Raw genomic sequence first — 24,630 nt, forward strand, 5'->3', positions numbered from 1 at the left:
CCCAGCAGCGACAGCATATAATCCATCCGCACGGATGGTCGTGTGTCGCCGAGTTCGGGAAGGTCCAGGAGGCGGTCGGCCCGTTCGATCTCCGTGAGGCCGAACGTGGTGATGAGGAGACGTTTGAGCGCCTCGTGCTTGTGGTCGACCGGTGGGTGCCGCAGGATGGACACGACTCGGGCGGCAGTGCCGGGCCCGAGGGAGGCGACCACGTGGTAGTAACGGGTCTCGTCCGCCGTTATGCCTCGAAGCTGAAATTGCGCTTCGGCCTGCACGAACCACACATCGGCCTGTGCTTCCCAAAACTCTGGGAGTTTTACCGCGACGGCGTTGTTGGCCATGGCGCATTCGGTGGTCAGCAACGGTTGAACCAATCGGGGTCACCAGTGAAGTGTGGTGCTGCGCACACAACTTGCTTGCCAAAAAGGTAGGCCACAACGCGTTTGATAAAACCAAAAGAGTCTTTATTATGAAAGCTCGAACTGCAGCACTGGGCGGGCTCGAGCTTAGAGCCCGCATATATGTGCCGAGACCACGCCTAGTCCCCGGGCGTGGCCGCTCTGTCGAAGGGCGGGGCATGTACCATCGGTCCCCGCCTGGGCGCTCGCGCCACCCACTGGTGCACGGAATTATTACCCCTTGTGTCCGCCACACTATAATATTAACAGTGAACTAAAGAGTTGTGGAGACCAAATACTTTTGTCAATTTCAACTTATTTTTAGTGGAAATTGTGAGTTATTTGAAAAAAGTGCAAGGGTACCAATATTTTTGGTGACGACTGTATATTGTTATGTTTTTGGGATATGGATAAAATACCTTGGCTGATATAGAATCGTATAAATTAGCATGCTCCGAATGTCGCGAAGAAGAAGAACCCACCTAGATATATCTAAGTCGTGTCGAATTTCCTGGTAAGATCGTATACTATATGTGTCTCCATACCAGACCTATGCTAATTAGGTAGGACTTAAGGATAAACCCCAGTGTGCAATTGCCCTGTGATTTTTCCCTACGTTGTTATTGCATCAAAAAGGGCCGCCATTACAACAACAGCTATAACAAATGGACTCATTCGCTCACCATGCCGCCAGGGCCGACAGGGGCAGCATTTGCCGATCCGCAAATAAATCCCACCTCACGGCCTTCGACGTCATCCAAACATTTCCGAAAGAGATTACACTCTGCCCCCCAACGACTCGTTATAAGGAGGCCATGCCCCGGCGCTCATGATTGATGGAGGCGCGATGGGATGATTGAGTAGAGCTCGGTGATTGGAGAGAGTGTGACGTCAGCGTGGAAGATTTGAGAGCTGAAGGAAAAGAGAAGCTGTCACCCCATCTTGCTCTTCTGGTCCTGGCTTTGATAATGTGCAGTTGTGGCGTACACGAAAGCCCACTGGCGTGGTGACATCATTCCGCGCACCAAGTGGGCGGCGGCCACGCCCGAGGGGTAGGCGTGGCCTCAGGATATACACCGGGCGCGCAGCCCGGAGCGCGCCAGTGCTACAGTGACCTCTTTGGAATAAAGAACTATAAACTTACCGCGTTGTCCGCTTCCTCCTTGGTAGCAAGTCGCGCGCGTAGCACCGCGTGCTACATTGGTGACCCCGACGTGATAAGTCAGCCGTCGCTGACTACCCGAAAACGCCGCAACAATGGCTACCAACGCGGTCTCCATCAAGCTCCCCGAATTCTGGGAGTCACAAGCCGAAGTTTGGTTCCTGCAGGCGGAAGCCCAGTTCCGACTTCGAGGCATCACGGTGGACGAGACCATGTACTGCCACGTGGTCGCCGCCCTCGGGCCCCGCAAGGCCACCCGCGTCGTATCGGTCCTAAGGGATCCACCTGCCGACGGCAAGTACGAGGCGGTCAAGCGTCTCCCCCTCGCCACGTTCGGGCTTACGGTGGACGCACGGGCCGATCGCCTCTTGGACCTCCCCGAGATCGGGGACACACGACCGTCGGTCCGTATGGACCATATGCTGGCGCTCATGGGCGACGAAACCCCAAACGCTCTATTCCAGGCGTTGTTTCGACGCCAGCTGCCAGCACGAGTCCGCCTCGCTTTGGCTGGTTCCGCGTTAACGGAACCCCGTGCACACGCTGCTGAGGCCGACAAATACTACGCGGCTTTGGACACGCAGGCGAGTCTTGGCGCGGTTGCCGCTCCCGAGGCTCCCGAGGCTCCCGAGGCTTTCCCCGATGCACCGCACCTCGTGTCCGCGGTCACGCCCCGCCCACCACCACCGCCGCCGCCGCGAAGAAAACCGCGGCCTCCGACGCCGCAGCTGCCCGCCTGGTGTTTCTTCCAGGCCAAGTTCGGCCATGAGGCTCGGCAGTGTCGCCCGCCGTGCTCATTCGGCAGGTCGGGAAACGGGCGAGCCGGCGCTCGGTGGCAATGGTGAGCGTCGGCAATTCAAACAGCCTTCTGTATATAACGGACACCTTGTCCGGGCGCCGTTACCTGTTCGACACGGGGGCGCAGGTGAGTGTCGTTACTGCCGGTACATCCGACAAGCACACCGCGGGCCGAGGTCCCGCACTGCTTGCGGCCAATGGTACATCTATACGCACGTACGGAAAACGCTGTCTCTCCCTGCGGTTCGGAGGTCAGGTTTTCCGTTGGTCGTTCGTTACGGCCGACGTGCCCATGGCACTGCTCGGCGCAGACTTCTTATGTGCTAATGGATTACTGGTCGATGTAAAGCGCAGAAGGCTTGTCCAGGCTGAGACGTTCAGCTCACTCGTGTGTGCGCTGCCCGCCTCGTTGAGCAGCTCACAGAGCGGCTCACTGAGCGGCTTGCTGAGCGGTTCCGTTCCGGCCAGGTTCATCTGTACGCTTCCGGCAGCGGACGAATTCGCCCGCCTCCTCGTGGGTTTCCCGGCCCTCACGCGGCCCACCTTCTCGGCGGGTCCGTCAAGCACGGGGTGGAACATCACATCCCCACCGCCGGGCCACCGGTCTATGCCCGGGCACACCGCCTCGAGCCGACAAAGCTCGCCGTAGCTAAAGCGGAGTTCGCTACACTGGAGCAGCTCGGCATCATGCGGCGCTCCGAGAGCGCGTGGGCGTCGCCGCTCCACATCGTGCCCAAGCCCGGCGGGGGATGGCGACCGTGCGGGGACTACCGGCGCCTCAACGACGCCACCACCCCCGACCGCTACCCCGTCCCCCACATCCAGGAATTCTCCACCCGGTTGGCAGGGATGTCCTTCTTTTCAAAGGTGGACCTCGTACGCGGCTACCATCAGGTCCCTGTCAGGTCGGAGGACATCCCGAAGACGGCTGTCATCATGCCGTTCGGGCTTTTCAAATTTCTTCAGATGCCCTTCGGTTTGAAAAATGCGGCTCAGGCGTTCCAGCGCCTCATGGACAGCGTCTTGCGCGGCTTGGATTTTTTGTACGTCTACCTGGACGACATCCTCGTCGCCAGCGCGTCCCGCGAAGAGCACCTTCGTCACCTCCGCACGCTCTTCGAACGTCTGGGCCAGCACAGCCTGATCGTGAACCCCGCCAAGTGCCGGTTCGGTGTCGCTGAAATCGACTTTTTGGGGCACCACGTCACCAGGCACGGGGCCGTCCCCCTACCGGCCAAGGTGGAGGCGGTGAAGGGGTTTCCGCGCCCCCGCACGATCAGGGGGCTCCAGGAGTTCCTGGGCATGGTAAACGTTTACCATCAGTTCCTGCCCCGCATCGCCCAGCTCCTGCGCCCCTTACACGAGGCCCTTCGAGGGAAGCCGGGCAAAGGTGACGTTACCTGGACCGAGCAGATGGACGCGGCGTTCTCGGGCGCGAAGCTCGCCTTGGCCAACGCCACCATGCTTGCACACCTGGCGCCCGATGCACCGATCGCCCTCACCACCGACGCCTCGGACTATGCGGTGGGCGCGGTGCACGAGCAATGGGTGCGTGGTGCTTGGCAACCGCTGGCGTTCTTCAGCCGGCAGCTTCGCCCGCCCGAACGCCGGTACAGTACCTTCAACCGCGAGTTTCTTGGGCTCCACCTGGCGGTCAGGCACTTCCGCCATCTGCTCGAGGGCCGTGCGTTCACGGCCTTCGTCGACCACAAGCCGCTGGTTTTCGCGATGGGCAAGGTCGCCGAGCCGTGGTCGGCCTGGCAACAGCGTCACCTCGCGGCCGTGTCCGAGTACACGACGGACATCCGACATGTCGCGGGTAAGGACAACCTGGTGGCCGACTGCCTTTCCCGGGCCATCGCCCACACAGTCCACCTTGGCATCGACTATGTCCGGATGGCGGCGGACCAGGCCGCCGACCCCGGGGTCCAGGCCTTGCGGACCACCGTCACAGGCCTCCGCGTCACCGAGGTGGCCTTCGACGGCGCGGGCACGGCCCTCGTTTGCGACGTCTCCCTCGGGCGGCCTCGCCCCATCGTGCCCGCAGGCTGGCAGCGCCAGGTTTTTGACACCATCCACGGCCTGTCCCACCCGGGCACGAAGGCCTCCCAGAGGTTGGTCGCCGACAAGTTTGTCTGGCATGGCCTCCGGAAGGCCGTCCGCGGTTGGACCAGGACGTGCCTCGCGTGCCAGCGCGCGAAGGTGCACCGCCACACCCAGGCTCCCTTGGCCCCGTTTACGGTGCCGGAACGTCGGTTCGACCACGTGCACGTGGACCTAGTGGGACCTCTGCCCCCCTCGCGGGGTTTCACCCATGTCCTTACCATGGTGGACCGCACCACCCGGTGGCCGGAGGCCATGCCTTTGGTGGCGACGATGGCAGCAGACGTCGCGCAGGCGTTCATCGCCACCTGGGTCGCCCGGTTCGGCGCCCCCTCGGACATCTCGTCCGACCGCGTCCCCCAGTTCACCTCGGAGCTCTGGGCCGCGGTCGCGCGGGAGCTCGTGGTCCAGCTGCACCGAACCACGGCCTACCACCCCCAGGCCAAAGGCCTGTGCGAGCGATTCCACTGCTCGTTGAAGGCCGCGCTCCGGGCCACCCTCCGCGACGGCGGCTGGGTCGACAGGCTCCCCTGGGTCCTGCTGGGCCTCCGGACGGCGCCCAAGGAGGACCTGCGCGCATCCGCGGTGGAGTTGGTCTTTGGACAACCGCTGCGGGTGCCGGGCGAGTTCCTCCCCGACCCCACGGCACCTTGGTCCGCGGCGCAGGAGCGTTCTGCGCTGCAGGAGACCGCCCGGAGGTTTGCCCTGGTGCCGACGGCGCACCACGGGCACCCTCCTACACACGTCGCCCCGGAGCTTCGCACCGCGGAGTACGTCTTCATCCGACACGACGCCCACCGGACACCACTGCGGCCCCCGTACGACGGGCCTTTCCGCGTGCTGGAGACCGGGGTGAAACATTTCACCCTGGACATCGGCGGCACTCCTGACCGGGTCTCCATAGACCGCCTCAAGCCGGCCCACCTCGACGTGGACCACCCACCGCCGGTGGCTCGGCCCCCGTGTTGGGGCCGCCCCCCTGCGGGCGGACCCCCGGCACCGCCCAGCACCGCAGGCACGCCGCCCCCCGGTCCGGCACCCATCCCGGGTACAGCCGGGGGCATCCCACCTGGCATCCCTGCACCCCGGACGCCGCCGGTCGCCAGAGGGCGCTTCGGCCGGGTCATCCGTTTGCCCCGCAAACTGGCCCTCCAGGTGCGTGGGAATTCTGGGGGGGCACATGTGGCGTACACGAAAGCCCACCGGCATGGTGACATCATTCCGCGCACCAAGTGGGCGGCAGCCACGCCCGAGGGGTAGGCGTGGCCTTAGGATATACACCGGGCGCGCAGCCCGGAGCGCACCAGTGCTACAGTGACCTCTTTGGAATAAAGAACTATAAACTTACCGCGTTGTCTGCTTCCTCCTTGGTAGCAAGTCGCGCGCGTAGCACCGCGTGCTACACAGTCACATTTCCTCCTTGGTCGCGGGCGTGTGGTCTTTGGTTCTTGTGCGCTCTTGGGAAAGGGATAGTGAGAAACGGTGGTTTGGAACAGTCTGAACTACAAGGCACAGGATCGACGTCGGCGGTGGACTGGGTCCTTGTCGTGTTTCCCCTGGACGTCGAAGAGCGTGATTTAAATCCATACAGCTGTTCTCAAGTTATCACATTTTCCCTGACATGACCTTTGACCTCTTGACCCCCAAATTTAATCAGTTCATGTTTACATCATTATACATACCTGTACCATGTTTTAATTTACATCCCTTCAGCTGTTCACAAGTTATCACATTTTTACCTAACATGACCTCTGACCTTTGACCTAAGAACCCCAAAATCTAATCAGTTGATCTTTACATCATTATACATATATGTACCAAGTTTGAATTAGATCACTTCAGCCGTTCTCAAGTTATAGACCTATTACGGACTTTGACATTTGACCTCTTGACCCCAAAATCTAATCAGTTCATCTTTTACATCATTCTACATAAGTGTACCAAATTTGGTCACAACCCCATCACTGGTTCACAAGGTATCGCGGTAACAGGATTTTTACCTAACATGACCTCTGACCTTTGACCTCGTGACCTCAAAATCTAATCAATTAATCTTTACCTAATTATACATACCTGCACCAAGTTTGACTAAGCCTTTTTTTTTGACTTTTTTTTTTTTTTTTTGTATATAAGATCGAGGCTCGTGAAAGAGCGAACATTAATCACACAAAAAGTCAAACCGACACACATAAAACACAAAAAATAAGGGGAGCGGTAGACAAGATGGGGAGAGAGGGGGAAAGACACAAACACAACATTTGAGAGCAGGGACATTGGGAGAAATGTGGGAGGGGGAGGGCTTGGGGGGAGGTGGGAGAGGTATAAAACATATGAACACTGCAAGGACTTCCAGGAAAGAAGTTGGAATTTCAAAAAAAAAGTGTATCTGGGGTGAATTAGTGGGGGTAGAAAAGATCAAGGTTTTGGATGGGGGGAGATAAGAGATGGTGGTGAACAGCTGTTTTAAAGACCTGGAGGGGGGAGTGGGATTGAAGGGAGAGGGGAGCTTGTTCCAGAGGTTGGAGAAAAGCGGAATGAAAGAGTGACGGTGGGCAGAGAGCCTAGATTTTGGCAGTTTAACCATAAGAGGGTTGCAGGCAGATCTTGTGCGACCTGAAGGAATATTGGGGGGCCAGAGCACAGAGAGAGCAGGGGGAGCAAGGCTGGAGAGGAGTCGGTAGAAGACAGAAAGACCACCAACCTAGACTTCCGCTTCCGGTCCGGTCTGGAGAGGACGCTGGCGTTACTTGTTCGCCGCTTCTCCGACTGGGCCATTGTACATAGTTTGCTTTTCTGGTGGTCGTGGCGGATTTTTGACCGTTGGGTCTGCCCTCTGCTCGGTCCCGGCTCTGCTCCTGGCTTCGCCTGCCCGGCTCCTCCACTGTTTCCTCAGGCCCGCTCCCGTTGTTTGCGGCGGTGGCTGTTTGCCGCTGTGGTCTTGATTAGCGGCTGCAGTCGTTTGCCGCTGCGTTTGCCGCTTTGCCTCCTCGACCTTGGCCTCGTACTCGTCCCTTCGCTCCTGCCTGGCATGGCTCTGAGGTACTCCGCCGCAGGGCTTCTTCTGCTCGGTACCCGCTCCACCCCATCATGCATCTCTGCCATTAAATCAAATGGACTCCTCCGACGACCCAGGTACATTCACCGTGGCTCCGGTCGTAAGTTTGTTTATTTGCAATCAGGTCACTCCATCCCCGTCCTCTGGTCGGCTCAGCGCACTCTCACTCTTCGTCCCAGCGCACCTGGTCACAGCAACGCACATGATCGCACCTCCTGCCTACGAACCCTGGCTAAATCACCTGAATTCATCCCTGCTGTTCAAAACAACATCAAGCTCACCCTGTTCAACACCCGGTCCCTCAACAACAAATGCCTCATCCTGAACGAATACATCCTGGATAACAAACTGGACTTTCTCTGTCTCACCGAAACCTGGCAACAACCTCTGGACTACTACACACTTAACCTCACCACACCCAATGGATATTCCTACGTCAATAAACCACGCTCGGAGGGCCGAGGTGGTGGAATTGCCGTTATCCACCGTCAAGACATCAAGACCAACCTCATCTCCATCTCATCTGCTCCATCATTTGAACACCTGGCTTTTAAACTCTCTGGTCACACACAGTCAGTCATGGCTGTTGTCTACTGCCCTCCCAAACCACACCCATCATTCCTGTCTGCCTTCTCCTACTTTCTGACCCAGCTATGTTCCCTCTCCCCCTCAATCCTCCTCCTTGGTGATTTCAATATCCACATGGACTCCACTGACTCCACAATAACCACTGACTTCACTGATTTACTCACCTGCTTTAACCTCACTCAACATGTCGACTTTCCTACCCATATCCGTGGTCACATTTTGGACCTTGTCTGCTCCACTGGATTAAATTTGCACCATCTCTATGGCTCCGACCTCACCCTCTCTGACCACTTAGCCATCACTCTGACCATCAACATCCCCGCCCCAACACCAAGGCATTATCGCACAATCAACTTCCGTAAGCTAAACGCTCTTTCACCTACCTCATTCTCATCCACCCTCTCTGAAAAAATGTCCACTTCTCCCTTCATTGACCTCCACACCCCTTCCGACCTCACTGACTACTACAACCACACTCTCTCCTCCTGCCTTGACCAGCTTGCGCCCGTGAAAACCAAAACAGTTTCTTTCACCCATTCTGATCCCTGGTTTACCCCTGAACTCCACCTGATGAAAACTCGTGCTCGCCAACTTGAAAGACTCCGCAATAAAACGGGTCTCACAGTTCACTCCCAAGCCTACAAGGACCACCTACAACACTACAAAGATGCCCTCTCCCGCGCCCGCTCTGCCTACTACTCTCAAATTATCCACTCTGGCTCCGGAAACCCAAAAGCACTCTTCTCGACAATAAACAAACTCCTCCGCCCCCTGAACACCACCACCCAGTCATTCACAGTAGACAACTGCATCTCCTTCCTCTCTTTCTTCCAACGCAAAATTGACAACATCTACAACAGCTTGACCACCGCCGCACCCGCTCCCCCTCCAACCACCTGCCCCCCCTTGTCCTGCCATCCCCTGTCTCGGTTCTCCCCAATCTCCCCTACTGACCTCTCTGAACTCCTCATAGGAATGAAAACTGCCACCTGCACTCTTGACCCCATCCCCTCCAGCTTTGTCAAAGCCTCCCTCCCTGCTCTCTCTCCACTTATCATTGCAACAAAAAACTCCTCCCTGTCTACAGGCATCGTCCCACCTTCCCTCAAAATTGCTGCTGTTACCCCCATTCTAAAAAAACCTGGTCTAAACCCTGACACCCTAAACAACTTCAGACCCATCTCCAACCTACCCTTTCTGTCAAAAGTTTTGGAACGCGCTGTAGCCACTCAACTCAAACATCATCTCTCTGCCAATAACCTGTATGAAACATTCCAATCCGGATTCCGGTCCAACCACAGTGCTGAAACTGCTCTCCTCAAAATTACCAATGACCTTCTCCTCTCCTCTGACGCTGGCAACCTCAACATTCTCGTCCTCCTCGACCTCAGCGCTGCCTTTGACACCATCGATCACACTATCCTCCTCACCCGACTTGAATCCACCTTTAACGTTACCGGCACTGCCCTCTCTTGGATTAAATCATACCTCTCTGACAGATGCCAGTTCATCTCCATCAATAACTGCAAATCCCCCACTGCTCCCCTCCCCCAAGGTGTCCCCCAAGGTTCAGTTCTTGGCCCCCTCCTCTTCATCCTTTACCTGTCCCCGGTCGGTCACTTAATCCGCCGTCATGGTCTCCAATTCCACTGCTTCGCCGATGACATCCAGCTTTTCATCTCCACCAAGTCCGTCTCCACCGACACCCACTCTATCCTGACAAACTGCATCACTGAAATAAAATCCTGGCTTCAAATCAACTTCCTCAAGCTTAACTGTGATAAATCTGAAATAATCATCATTGGCCCAAAAACGCTCACAAAATCCACCCATAACTTTGCCCTCAACATCGACGGTATCCCAGTATCCACCTCCCCTCACATCCGGAATCTTGGCGTCATCTTTGACCAAACCCTCTCCTTCGACAAATACACTAAACAGATCACAAAGTCAGCCTTCTTTCACCTGAAAAACATCGCCCGTCTCCGCTCATCCCTCTCCTCCACGGCTGCAGAAACCCTCATCCACGCCTTCATCACCTCCCGTCTGGACTACTGCAATAGCCTCCTCTATGGTTCACCCTCAACAATCACCAATAAACTCCAATACATTCAGAACTCCGCTGCCCGTCTACTCACCCATTCCCGGACCCGTGACCACATCACCCCCGTCCTTTACAAGCTTCACTGGCTCCCCATCCCCCAGAGAATCCAGTACAAAATCCTCCTCTTGACATACAAAGCCCTCCATAACCTGGCCCCATCCTACCTGGCTGACCTCCTCTCCAGACACACTCCCACCCGCAACCTCCGCTCTGCTGGTACCAACCTCCTGACCCCCTCCATCCGGACCAAATTCAGATCCTGGGGGGACAGGGCCTTCTCCATCGCTGCTCCCACCCTCTGGAATTCACTGCCTCACACCATCAGAGACTCCTCCTCACTCACCACATTCAAAACATCACTAAAGACCCACCTGTTCAACACTGCATTCAACATTCAACCCACAGCATTTAACCCATGACTATCTCTTCTCCTTCTCCCTCCTTTTGCTTTAAATATTTCCCTATTGATTCTTGTCTTTTTGCAATTGTTGTTTTCATGTATTGTTATGCATTATGTTTGCCATTCTGTCAAAGCGCCTTTGGGCTTCTGGAAAAGCGCTATACAAAATAAATGAATTATTATTATTATTATTATTACGGTGAGTGAGTGAAAGGCCCTCGGAGTTAACTTCATCGCAGGAGATTCCAATGATTCTGAAAGCTTTGGTTTCAACAGCGTGAAGCCGAGCTAGGTGTGAGGCAGGAGCACCAGCCCAGGGGGGGGATTAGTATTCCATTGAGATGCAGATGAAAGCGTTGTATGTGGTAAGGAGCTCAGGTGTGCCAAGGAAGGACTTCGCACGACGGAGGATGCCCAGAAATGTGGTTTTCCCAAGAAAGATCATGGCGGATAGTGAGACGCAAAACCTTGAGCGACAGAACTTCTTGGAGAGGATTGTTGAGAAACTAGATGGGAAGGTTTTCCAGTCGGTCCTTTTGGAGAGACATTGTAAGAGTGTGAGATTTGTCAGGATTGAAAGACATGTTCCACTTGTTTGACCAGTCTGTGATTTTGTCCAGGTCTGCAGAGAGTGAGGAGGCTGCAGACTGCCGATCTGAGGGATGAGGAATGGAGCGGCAGATAGTGGAGTCATCAGCAAAGAGATAGAGAGGATTTTCCAGAGAGTCGGAGAGAACATTGATGAAGACCAGAAATAGCACAGGGCCCAGAACACTACCTTGGGGAACTCCAGCCAGAACAGGCAGGGGAGATGAGAGAAATCCATTCAGGGCCACACATTGCCTATGACCAGAGAGGAAGTCCGCAAGCCATGAGTGGAGATTTCCATGGATACCATAGGAGGAGAGTTTGGTGAGCAGAGCTGGGTGCCAGACCGTATCGAAGGCACGTGATATATCAAGTGAGACAGCTCTGATTTCCTGTTTGGCATTGAGGACCTCCATCCATTGTTGAGAAAGCAGAAAAACATGTCCAGAGTCGAGTAACCTGTTCTGAATCCAAATTGATGATCAGAGATCAAGCCATTGGAGAAGAGGAAGGATTTGATATCGGAAGCAATGATGTATTCTATGACTTTGCTGATAATTGGCAGCAGGCTGATTGGTCTGTAGTTGCAAGGATCTGTTTTTGCACCTTTTTTGTGTAAAGCGGTAATGTTTGCTTATTTCCAAGATGCTGGCAGATGACCTTGAGCAAAAGAGAGGGTGAAGAGAACAGAGAGAGGGTGAGATAGAGCGGCAGAGCAGGATTTTAGGACCCGTGGGCTGATGCCGTCGGGTCCAGTTGCAGAATCAGAGTCGAGGGTTGACAGAAACTTTTCCACCTTGTCAGGAGGAAAGGACACGGAGTCCAGGAGCAGCAGGGTACGACTGGGTATGGTGGGTACAGAGAGTGATGGGTTTGGGACACAGGATTTTGAGGCAAACACAGAGTTGAGGCATTCGGCTTTGTCACGTGCGGAGTCAACTGTGTAGCCATTTGAGGTAAGGGAGGGGATGGAGGGCGGAACAAACACCAGAAACGGATTTGACCAGACGCCACCAGGATTTGGAGGAAGGAGACAGGTTTGAGAGTTCAATCTTGAGTGTGGAGAGATGGTGCTTTCTGGCACTCCTGAGGGTAGACACACACTTGTTCCGAGCTTGGTGGAAGGAACTGAGATTGCCTTCAGTTGGATTTGCCTTCCAAGAGGCAAAGGCAAGTTGTTTCAGGGCAACTGCCTCACCACAAGATTCAGTGTACCATGGACGGGAGGAAGGGTAAGACAACTGAAAACGAGATGGGATAAATCTGTGCATGAGAGAGAGCAGTTTGCTTTGGAAGAATTCCCAGGAAGAATTGATGTCAGAGGCAGTAGAGATGGGAGACCAGTCCAGATGATTGATGGCTGCTTGCAGACCGTGCCAGTCAGCCTGAGTGAAATGCCAAACTCGTTGGCGCTGAGGAGGCTCTCTGAGAATGGCCAGAGAGATGTCCCCTTTAACAAGCACATGATCAGGAGAACCGATTGGAGCAGAAGAAGAGCAGCAGACATTTGCAGGGAAGTTAGTCATAACCAAGTCCAGAAGAGAAGATACTCCATTGACTGAGATCCGGGTCGGGAAATTGACACATTGTGTCAGTCCCAATGAGTCGCAGAAGTCCTTTGCTGAGGTGCCATGGCTGGTGAGAGAGGAACCCACACCCAGCCAGCTGGCATGATGACAGTTGAAGTCGCCACATATGAGGAAGAGAGAGTTTGGATGAGTTGATAGAAGTTTTTTTTTTTTTTTTTTTTTTTTTGTATACTGAATCGAGGCTCGTGAAAGAGCTAACATTTATTTCACAAACAAATCAACCAGACAAACAAAACACACAAAAAGAGGGAGCGGAAGACAAGATGGGGAGAGAAGGGGAAGCACACAACCACAACATTTGAGAGCAGGGAGAAGTGTGGGAGGGAGAGGGCTTGGGGGCAGGAGGCGTGGGAAGGGGGGGGGGGGGGGAGAGGTATAAAACACAAGGGGACCGAATGGTCCATGTTGTCCAACAGCGAAATGTAAATGGAGTCATCACTGTTTGGAGGACGGTACAGAACACATATGAACAAAAGGTGGGAGCGGAGAGGAAGCCGTAGCCAGAGGTACTCCTGGGGGTGGGGTGGAGAGAGGGCAGTGCAAGGAGAGTGAGGAAGAGAGTTTTTGATAAAGATAGCCACCCCACCACCAGGATGAGGTTCAGGTCTATCATACCGGAGGAGGGAGTAACCAGGAAGAGATATTAAGGAATCAGAGACATCTTGAAGGAGGAAAGTTTCTGTGAAACAGAGCAAGTCTGGATTGTCAGAAGCAATCTGAATGGAGAGATCAATCAGGTTTGAGCGAAGGCCACGGATGTTTGAGGTCCATACCGTTAATGAGGAGAGAGGGGGAGCATCGGGTGCAGGACAGGGGAGGGGTAGGGTCAGATGAAGGATGAGAGGGGGAGGTAGGAAGAGCAGTTGATAGTGTGTCAGAGATTACAGAAGAGTTACAAGAAAGGGAAGGATGATGAGGACGAAAGGTTTGATGTTGATGGGATGAGGCACAGTGAGGGGTTGTTTGAGGGGGGGGGGGGCAGAGGAAAGTAGAAGGTTTGGGGAGGTGGAGGTATGAGATAGAAGGGAGACGAAGTGGGGAGGAGGCAGCTTTGAGAAGGAGGTTGGAGGAGGGAGAATTTGGGAGGGATGGTTGGGGGGGAGTTTAGGAGGGGAAGGGCAAGGGGGGAGTTTAGGAGGGGAGGGGCAAGGGGGGAGTTTAGGAGGGGAGGGGCAAGGGGGAAGATTTGGAGGGGTGGGGCAAGGGGGAAGATTTGGAGGGGAGGGGCAAGGTGGAAGTTTTGGAGGGGAGGGGCAAGGGGGGAGTTTTGGAGGGGAGGGGCATGGGGGGAGATTTGGAGGGGAGGGGCAAGGGGGGAGATTTGGAGGGTAGGGGCAAGGGGAGAGTTTAGAAAGTGGATGATTAATGAAAGATGAACATTTATAACAAATTGGGTTTGTTGTGATTTTCAAGTTAGCGATCTGTTTAAGAATGATGGAGGAGGGGTGGAATGAATGAGAGTTTAGAGCATGTAGTGAGAAAGAATTATAAGAGATTGAATATTTTTTTGAAATGGAATGAGTTGAAGAGGAAATTGAAAGGAGTCTTTTAAATAGGAAACAGCGTGTTGTAATAAACCACTGAATAAAACACTGAAGGGGAAAGTTTAAACATATTTAAACAGAACCGTGAAGAACAGTCTTATATTCACAAAAATACCAACGGGGAGAGGGCCTTGATGGACAACCACGAGTCACTTGAACAGGGCAAAAGGTGGAAGGCAAGGGGATAATGGGGGCAGGGCGGGACAGCGCACATGGACAGAGGCGCACGATGGAACAAAAGCACACGAGGAGAAAGGGAAATAAAAGTGCTTTTTGTTTTGTTTTGTTTGGGGGGGGGGGGTTACAACGTTAGACAAAGGGTAGATGTTCGGTGAAGTTTGGGGGAGAAGGGAAAATCAAAAAACCTAGCAAAAACCGCGAAGGAAGGAACAAACTTCGACGGGGGAAGCCTGAGGCTGCAAGGCCTCACACGTGGTGTGACAAACAGAAACGATTAATTTATGAAAGATAAACACCGATAAACTTCCAAGGGCACACTATAGGTTCACACAACAAAAGATAAATACAGTTTAGACAAAATACAACGTGGAGACCGTGTGGAGCTTCGAAAATCCGCGACGTCGTCTCCAAGATCTCGCGAGATCAGTTGTATATCTCTCTCTCCGGACTGGCCTCTATTACAAGCAGTTATATATTTATATATCTCTCTCTCCGGGCTGGCCTCCATCACGAGCAGTTGCATATCTCTCTCTCCAGGCTGGCCTCCATCACGAGCAGTTGCATATCTCTCTCTCCGGGCTGGCCATCATCACGAGCAGTTGTATATCTCTCTCCCCCGGCTGGCCTCCACCACGAGCAGTTGTATATCTCTCTCTCCGGGCTGGCCTCCATTATGAGCAGTTTTATATCTCTCTCTCCGGGCTGGCCTCCATTACGGGCAGTTGCATATTTCTCTCTCCGGGCTGGCGTCCATTATGGGCAGTTGCATATTTCTCTCTCCGGGCTGGCGTCCATTACGAGCAGTTGCATATTTCTCTCTCCGGGCTGGCGTCCATTACGAGCAGTTGTATATCTCTCTCTCCGGGCTGGCATCCATTACGAGCAGTTGTATATCTCTCTCTCCGGGCTGGCCTCCATTATGGGCAGTTGCATATCTCTCTCTCCGGGCTGGCCTCCATTACGGGCAGTTGCATATCTCTCTCTCCGGGCTGGCCTCCATTATGAGCCGTTGTACATCTCTCTCTCCGGGCTGGCATCCATCATGAGCAGTTGTATATCTCTCTCTCTGGGCTAGCCTCCATTATGAGCAGTTGTATATCTCTCTCTCCGGGCTGGCCTCCATTTTACGAGCAGTTGTATATCTCTCTCTCCGGGCTGGCCTCCATTTTACGAGCAGTTGTATATCTCTCTCTCCGGGCTGGCCTCCATTACGGGCAGTTGTATATCTCTCTCTCCGGGCTGGCCTCCATTATGAGCAGTTGTATATCTCTCTCTCCGGGCTGGCCTCCATTACGAGCAGTTGTATATCTCTCTCTCCGGGCTGGCCTCCATTACGAGCAGTTGTATATCTCTCTCTCTAAGGGCTGGCCTCCATTACGAGCAATTGTATATTTCTCTCTCTAAGGGCTGGCCTCCATTACGAGCAGTTGTATATCTCTCTCTCCGGGCTGGCCTCCATTGCGAGCAGTTGTATATCTCTCTCTCCGGGCTGGCCTCCATTGCGAGCAGTTGTATATCTCTCTCTCCGGGCTGGCCTCCATTGCGAGCAGTTGTATATCTCTCTCTCCGGGCTGGCCTCCATTGCGAGCAGTTGTATATCTCTCTCCGGGCTGGCCTCCATTGCGAGCAGTTGTATATCTCTCTCTCCGGGCTGGCCTCCATTGCGAGCAGTTGTATATCTCTCTCTCCGGGCTGGCCTCCATTGCGAGCAGTTGTATATCTCTCTCTCTCCGGGCTGGCCTCCATTGCGAGCAGTTGTATATCTCTCTCTCCGGGCTGGCCTCCATTGCGAGCAGTTGTATATCTCTCTCTCCGGGCTGGCCTCCATTGCGAGCAGTTGTATATCTCTCTCTCCGGGCTGGCCTCCATTGCGAGCAGTTGTATATCTCTCTCTCCGGGCTGGCCTCCATTGCGAGCAGTTGTATATCTCTCTCTCCGGGCTGGCCTCCATTGCGAGCAGTTGTATATCTCTCTCTTTGGGCTGGCCTCCATTGCGAGCCGTTGTATATCTCTCTCTCCAGGCTGGTCTCCATTGCGAGCAGTTGTATATCTCTCTCTCCGGGCTGGCCTCCATTGCGAGCAGTTGTATATCTCTCTCTCCGGGCTGGCCTCCATTGCGAGCAGTTGTATATCTCTCTCTCCGGGCTGGCCTCCATTGCGAGCAGTTCTATATCTCTCTCTCTGGGCTGGCCTCCATTGCGAGCAGTTCTATATCTCTCTCTGGACTGGCCTCCATTACGAGCAGTAATCTCCACTTTCTGCTTGAGAAATACTGATCCCTCTCAATTCCTGGTGTTCGTGGAAGGCAGACGCAGTCGCGCATTTTATCTTTGTGGTCCCTGGTTTTCATCGGTTCGAGCGACCGCATTGTCCTTTCCTTGGCTTGTCGGTGCTGGCTGTGCATCGTCTGGGTGCGCTGAGAGACGTCGGTGATGTGTGAAACGGATGACGAGGACAAGCGCGGCTGGAGTGAATGAACAGCGCGCTAAGGCCTGGTTCCCATGCACGAACTGCGCGTCAATGCGTTGTTTTCCCGCACAAGGACGCGGGGGCTGTGACTATTCCCAACGGGGTTCAAGAGCCGCTCAAAGCTGAGTACAAAAACAAACACGCATTATTGTCCAGTTATTTTCCCCCTTGTGTTGTATACGAGCCCGTATGGAGGGTCCCTTGATTAGGAATTTTAGTTTACCGTGCATTCTTTTGTTACCGGCATTTCTTTCAATAAAGCCGGTATTTTTGCATAATAATTCCGTGTCGGTTGAATTGATTTTATCACAGGGTCGAAGACGTCCAGTGGGGTCCGTGAAGGTAAGAGCTTTGTTACCCTTCGCTGCCCTCATCCCCCGCGCGTATTCACACTGCCATTGGATTGAACGCCTTGGAGTGTAAAGCTCGATCGACTATCCATCCCCAGGGGTGTTCACCCCGGGAACGCGACAATATTTTTATTGTCAGTTCTTCAAGGCATCTGATCAGCTTCATCTGATTTGTCATCATCTGGAAGAAACAGTTTTTCCTGGGTATCGTCGTTGTTCTCAAAAACTTCACAAAAGCACATCTCCATGCAGGTTAAGTTGTTCTTTTTAGATTTGAGGTGAAGTGTACCAAGAATATACGAAGAATTTGGATGAAAATGACGTCATCAATATCTCGTCTGTACATTATACTCCTTGCATCTAAAAATTGGAATACATATTAATTTTGATCCTTTGGTATTGTGGCGGACACAAAAGCCCACTGGCGTGGTGACATCATTCCACGCACCAAGTGGGCGGTGGCCACGCCCGAGGGGTAGGCGTGGCGGTGGCCTCATGATATACACCGGGCGACCAGCCCGGAAGTGTTACAGTGTAGTCTTACAATAAAGACGTTTATATGTTACCGCTTGTCCGCTTCCTCCTTGCTCACAAGCAGCGCGCGTAACGCCGCGCTTTACTGGTGACCCTCGACGTTGGATCTGCCGGAGCGATCCTTCCACACGCGACGCCATCGCCATGGCCGCCTTCGTCAAACTTCCGGAATTTTGGGAGGCTCAGGCCGAAGTCTGGTTCGTCCAGGCCGAAGCCCAATTTCAGCTTCGGCACCTCACCGGCGATGACACGCGCTACTGCCACGTCGTCGCCTCCCTCGGGCCCGGCACGGCCGCTCGAGTTGTGTCCGTCCTTCGCCACCCACCGGACGGCCACAACACAAGTACGAGGCACTCAAGCGGCTACTCCTAGCCACGTTCAGCCTCACGGACGACGCACGGGCCGACCGCCTCCTGGATCTCCCCGAGCTCGGTGAGACGCGCCCGTCGGTCCGAATGGACCATATGCTGTCACTGTTGGGCGACGAAGCCCCCGGTTCGCTATTCCGGGCGCTTTTCCGTCGCCAACTTCCAGCGCAGGTTCGCCTCGCGTTGGCCGGGACCGGGCTAACGGAACCCCGAGCATTGGCGGCCGAGGCGGACAAGTACTTCGCCGCTTCGGACACGCGGGCGAGCGTTGGCGTGGCCGTCACGGCCTTCGACGCTGATGTTCCACAGCATCATCTTCTACAGCACGCTGATGTTCCACAGCATCATCTTCTACAGCACGCTGATGTTCCACAGCATCATCTTCTACAGCACGCTGATGTTCCACAGCATCATCTTCTACAGCACGCTGTGGTTCAGCAGCATGCTGATACGCACCTCGTGAACGCCGCCACGCCCCGCCCACCGCCGCGGCGAAAACCGCCACCGCGGGGAAGGGAAACCCGTCGACTCCACCGGCCTGGCGGAGCCAGCCGCGCTCCTCCAGCTCCACCACCTGGTGCTGGTTCCACGCCAAGTTCAGCCACGAAGCTCGGCGGTGTCATCCGCCGTGCTCCTTCAACGGGTCGGGAAACGCCCGGGCCGGCGCTCAATTGTGGCGATGAGCGCCGGCCGTTCGAGCAGCCTGCTGTTCATAACGGACACCTTCTCCGGGCGCCGTTACCTGTGCGACACGGGAGCACAGGTGAGTGTCATTCCCGCCGGCACGTCAGACAAGCACGCCGCGGGTGGGGGCCCCGCGCTGCTTGCCGCGAACGGGACGCCCATCCGTACGTACGGAAAACGCTGCCTCTCTCTGCGGTTTGGAGGGCAGGTTTTCCGATGGACGTTCGTCACCGCCGACGTGCCCATGGCACTGCTTGGCGCGGACTTCCTGTGCGCTAATGGGCTCCTGGTCGACCTCAAGCGCAGACGGCTTGTCCAGGCCGAGACGTTCAGCTCGCTCGCATGTGCGTTGCCAAGCTCAACGAGCGGCTTGCCAAGCGGCTTGCCGAACGATTCGGTTCCGGCCACGTTGGTCTGTACGCTTCCGGCAGCGGACGCATTCACCCGCCTCCTCGCCGGCTTCCCGGCCCTCACGCGGCCCACCTTCTCGGCGGGGGCCGTCAAGCACGGGGTGGCCCATCACATCCCCACCGTCGGGCCACCGGTCTACGCCCGGGCTCGCCGCCTCGAGCCGACGAAGCTGGCGGTGGCAAAAGCGGAGTTCGCTACCCTGGAGCGACTCGGCATCGTTCGGCGCTCAGAGAGCGCTTGGGCGTCGCCGCTGCACATCGTGCCGAAGCCCGGCGGGGGATGGCGACCGTGCGGGGACTATCGCCGTCTCAATGACGCCACGACTCCCGACCGCTACCCCGTCCCCCACATTCGGGACTTTTCCGCCCGTTTGGCGGGCAGGCCCTTCTTCTCGAAGGTGGACCTCATACGCGGCTACCATCAGGTCCCCGTCAGGCCGGAGGACGTCCCGAAGACGGCGGTCATCACGCCATTCGGACTCTTCGAGTTCCTGCGCATGCCCTTCGGTCTGAAGAATGCGGCTCAGGCGTTCCAGCGACTGATGGACAGCGTCCTGCGCGACTTGGATTTTGTCTACGTCTACCTGGACGATATCCTCGTCGCCAGCGCGTCCCGCGAAGAGCACCTACGCCACCTCCGCACGCTCTTCGAACGCCTGGGCCAGCATGGCCTGATTGTGAACCCCGCAAAGTGCCGGTTCGGCGCCGCCACAATCGATTTTCTGGGGCACCGTGTCACCAGGCACGGAGCCGTCCCCCTGCCGGCCAAGGTGGAGGCGGTGAAGGGGTTTCCGCGCCCCCGCACGATCAGAGGGCTGCAGGAGTTCCTGGGCATGGTGAACTTTTACCATCGGTTCCTGCCCCGTATCGCCCAGCTCCTGCGCCCCCTGCACGAAGCTCTCCGAGGTAAGCCGGGCAAAGGCGACGTTACCTGGACCGAGCAGATGGACACGGCGTTCACGGGCGCGAAGCTCGCTTTGGCTAACGCCACCATGCTCGCGCACCCGGCGCCCGATGCACCGATCGCCCTCACCACCGATGCCTCGGACTACGCGGTGGGCGCGGTGCACGAGCAATGGGTGCGTGGAGCTTGGCAACCGCTGGCGTTCTTTAGCCGGCAGCTTCGCCCGCCCGAACGCCGTTACAGTACCTTCGACCGCGAGTTGCTCGGACTTCACTTGGCGGTCAGGCACTTCCGCCATCTGCTCGAGGGCCGGGCGTTCACTGCCTTCGTCGACCACAAGCCGCTGATCTTCGCGATGGGCAAGGTCACCGAGCCGTGGTCGGCCCGGCAGCAGCGTCACCTCTCGGCCGTGTCCGAGTACACGACGGACATCCAGCACGTCGCGGGGAAGGACAACCCGGTTGCGGATTGCCTTTCCCGGGCCGTCGCCCACGCAGTCCACCTCGGCATCGACTATGCCCGGATGGCAGCGGACCAGGCCGCTGACCCCGACGTCCAGGCCTTGCGGACCGCCGTCACGGGCCTCCGCGTCACCGAGGTGCCGTTCGACGGCGCGGGCGCGGCCCTCTTGTGCGACGTCTCCCTCGGGCGTCCTCGCCCCATTGTGCCCGCGGGCTGGCAGCGCCAGGTGTTTGACGCCATCCACGGCCTGTCCCACCCGGGCGCGAGGGCCTCCCAAAGGCTGATCGCCGACAAGTTCGTCTGGCATGGCCTCCGGAAGGCCGTCCGCGGCTGGGCCAGGACATGCCTCGCGTGCCAGCGCGCCAAGGTGCACCGGCACACCCAGGCCCCGTTGGCCCCGTTCACGGTGCCGGAACGCCGGTTTGACCACGTCCACGTGGACCTGGTGGGACCTCTGCCCCCCTCGCGGGGTTTCACCCACGTCCTCACCATGGTGGACCGCACCACCCGGTGGCCGGAGGCCGTGCCCTTGGCGTCGACAACGGCGGCCGATGTCACGCAGGCTTTCATCGCCACCTGGGTCGCCCGGTTCGGCGCCCCCTCAGACATCTCATCCGACCGCGGCCCCCAGTTCACCTCGGAGCTCTGGGGGGCGGTTGCGCAGGGGCTCGGGGTCCGGCTGCACCGAACCACGGCCTACCACCCCCAGGCTAACGGCCTGTGTGAGCGATTTCACCGCTCATTGAAGGCCGCGCTCCGGGCCACCCTCCGCGACGGCGGCTGGGTCGACAGGCTCCCCTGGGTCCTGCTGGGCCTCCGGACGGCGCCCAAGGAGGACCTGCGCGCATCCGCGGCGGAGTTGGTCTTCGGGCAACCGCTGCGGGTGCCGGGCGAGTTCCTCCCCGACTCCACGGCACCATGGTCCGTGGCACAGCAGCGCTCCGCTCTGCAAGAGACCGCCCAGAGGTTCGCCCCGGTGCCAACGGCATGCCACGGGCACCCACCGACGCACGTCGCCCCGGAGCTTCGCACGGCGGAGTACGTCTTCGTCCGCCACGATGCCCATCGGACACCACTGCGGCCCCCGTACGACGGGCCTTTCCGCGTGCTGGAGACCGGGGCGAAGCACTTCACCCTGGACATCGGCGGTACTCCTGACCGCGTTTCGGTAGACCGCCTCAAGCCGGCCCACCTCGATGTGGACCATCCACCGCCAGTGGCCCGACCCCCACGTCGGGGCCGCCCTCCTGCGGGCAGACCCCCGGCACCGCCCAGCCACGGCGCCCCCCGGTCCTGCACCCATCCCAGGGGCAGCCAGGGGCATCCCACCTGGTATCCCTGCACCCCGGACGCCGCCGATCGCCAGGGGGCGCTTCGGCCGGGTCATTCGACTGCCCCACAAACTGGCCCTCCAGGTGCGCGGGAATTCTGGGGGGGCGCGTGTGGCGGACACAAAAGCCCACTGGCGTGGTGACATCATTCCACGCACCAAGTGGGCGGTGGCCACGCCCGAGGGGTAGGCGTGGCCTCATGATATACACCGGGCGACCAGCCCGGAAGTGTTACAGTGTAGTCTTACAATAAAGACGTTTATATGTTACCGCTTGTCCGCTTCCTCCTTGCTCACAAGCAGCGCGCGTAACGCCGCGCTTTAGTATCATACTTTCAAAAAAAACAAGTGTGGTGCTTGTTATAAGATTTGTACACGTATTTACATTTCCACCCAAACTAGGACAAACACTGAAAGAGCAGAGGGTGCAAACCCAAAAAGGAGGCGGTAGAAGAGAGACCAACATGTCTGCGATCTCAAAGCCCATTGAATCAGCTTCATCGCAGGAGATTCCAATAATCATGAAATCCTTGGTTTTCATGGCGTAAAGCTGAGCAAGATGTGAGGCAGGGGAGCCAGCTCAGAGGGAAGAGCAGTGCTCTATCAAGCTGTGGATGAAAGCCTTGCAGGTGGATATAGGAGGTCAAGCATTCCAACGAAGAACTTTGTACAATGAGGGATGCCCAGTCAGCGGGTGGCTTTGGAGACCAACTTTTAAATGTGGTTTGCCCAAGAAAGATCATGGCTGATAGTGAGACCCAGGAGTGTGAATGACTGAACTTTTCAAGAAGACTGTTAAGAAAGTAGATGGGGGGGGGGGGTGGGGGTTCTGGACGACATTTCGGAGAGAGATAGTGGGAGTGTTCGATTTGTCAGGCTTGAAAGACATATTCCAAGTGTTTGACAAGTTTGTGATTTTTTTTTTCAAGGTCTGAATAGAGGGAAGAGCCTGCAGCCTGTCTGTCTGAAGGATGAGGGATGTCATGGAAAAGGATGGAGTTATCAACAAATAAACAAGAAGACGTCATGCGGAGCAGGATATTTGCAAAATCCGCCCCCCACCCCCAAGAAATAAATTCCATTGATACAGCAAATTGTCCATTTCATCAAAATTAAAATTGACAATCTTGATCAAAGCTTGGGTCAACAGGAAGAAAAGTGACGATTTTTCAGATGAAAAATGATGATTTTGTAAGGTTGACCTTGAGTTGACCTTTGACCTTTTGACCTCAAATAGTTAGTTTCCCTATTTAGTGACTCAATGTGCAAATGCTGTTCAATTTTCAAGTCAATTCGATGAAAATTGAGGATTTTAGAAATATGGCCTATGCTGACCTTTTGGCCTATGTTGACCTCAAATATACTTGGTGGTTGAAATCAGTGACCAGATATGCAAGTCCTCTTCAAATTTCAAGTCGATTGGATGAAATTTGAGGATTTTAGAAATTTGGCCTATGTTGCCCTTTTGGCCTATGTTGACCTTTTGGCCTTTGTTGACCTTTTGGCCTATGTTGACCTCAAAAATACTTAGTGGTTGAATTCAGTGACCAGATATGCAAGTCCTCTTCAAATTTCAAGTCAATCTGATGAAAATTTAGGATTTTTGAAATTTGGCCTATGTTGACCTTTTGGCCTATGTTGACCTCAAATATACTTGGTGGTTGAATTCAGTGACCAGATATTCAAGTCCTCTTCAAATTTCAAGTCAATCGGATGAAAATTGAGGATTTTAGAAATTTGGCAAAGTTGGTGACCTTTGGCCTATGTTGACCTCTTGACCTTGTGACCCCCAAAACAATAGGCTTCTCAATTGTGATGACCTATACAACTTGGTGAAGTTTCGTGACGATCGGTTTAGAATTGTGACCTGGAGGCTGGTGACAAACAAACAGACAAACAAGAAAACGTCATGCGTAGCACGATACTTGCAAAATACGCCCTCCCCCAAAAGTTTACCATTGATACAGCAAATTGTCCATTTCATGAAGATTAAAATTTACAATCTTGATCAAAGCTCGGGTCAACAGGATGAAAAGTGACGATTTTTTAGATGAAAAATGATGATTTTGGAAGGTTGACCTTGAGTTGACCTTTGACCTTTTGACCTCAAAAATAGTTAGTTTCCCTATTTAGTGACTCAATGTGCAAATGCTGTTCAAATTTAAAGTCAATTGGATGAAAATAGAGGATTTTAGAAATATTGCCTATGTTGACCTTTTGGCCTAAGTTGACTTCAAGAATACTTGGTGGTTGAACTCAGTGTCCAGATATGCAAGTCCTCTTCAAATTTCAAGTCAATTGGATAAAAATTGAGGATTTTAGAAATTTGGCCTATGTTGACCATTTGGCCTATGTTGACCTCAAAAATACTTGGTGGTTGAACTCAGTGACCAGATATGCAAGTGGTCTTCAAATTTCAAGTCAATCGGATGAAAATTGGGGATTTTAGAAATTTAGCAAATTTGGTGACCTTTGGCCTATGTTGACCTTTTACCTATTGACCCCAAAAACAATAGGCTTCTGGCTTTTGACCAACTCTACCATTTGGGGAAGTTTGGTGAAGATCGGTTGAAAATTGTGACCTGTAGGCCGGTGACAAACAAGCAAACA

This window comes from Myxine glutinosa, chromosome 1, assembly GCF_964187855.1.
Source record: "Myxine glutinosa chromosome 1, kmMyxGlut1.1, whole genome shotgun sequence".
NCBI classification, from domain to species: domain Eukaryota; kingdom Metazoa; phylum Chordata; class Myxini; order Myxiniformes; family Myxinidae; genus Myxine; species Myxine glutinosa.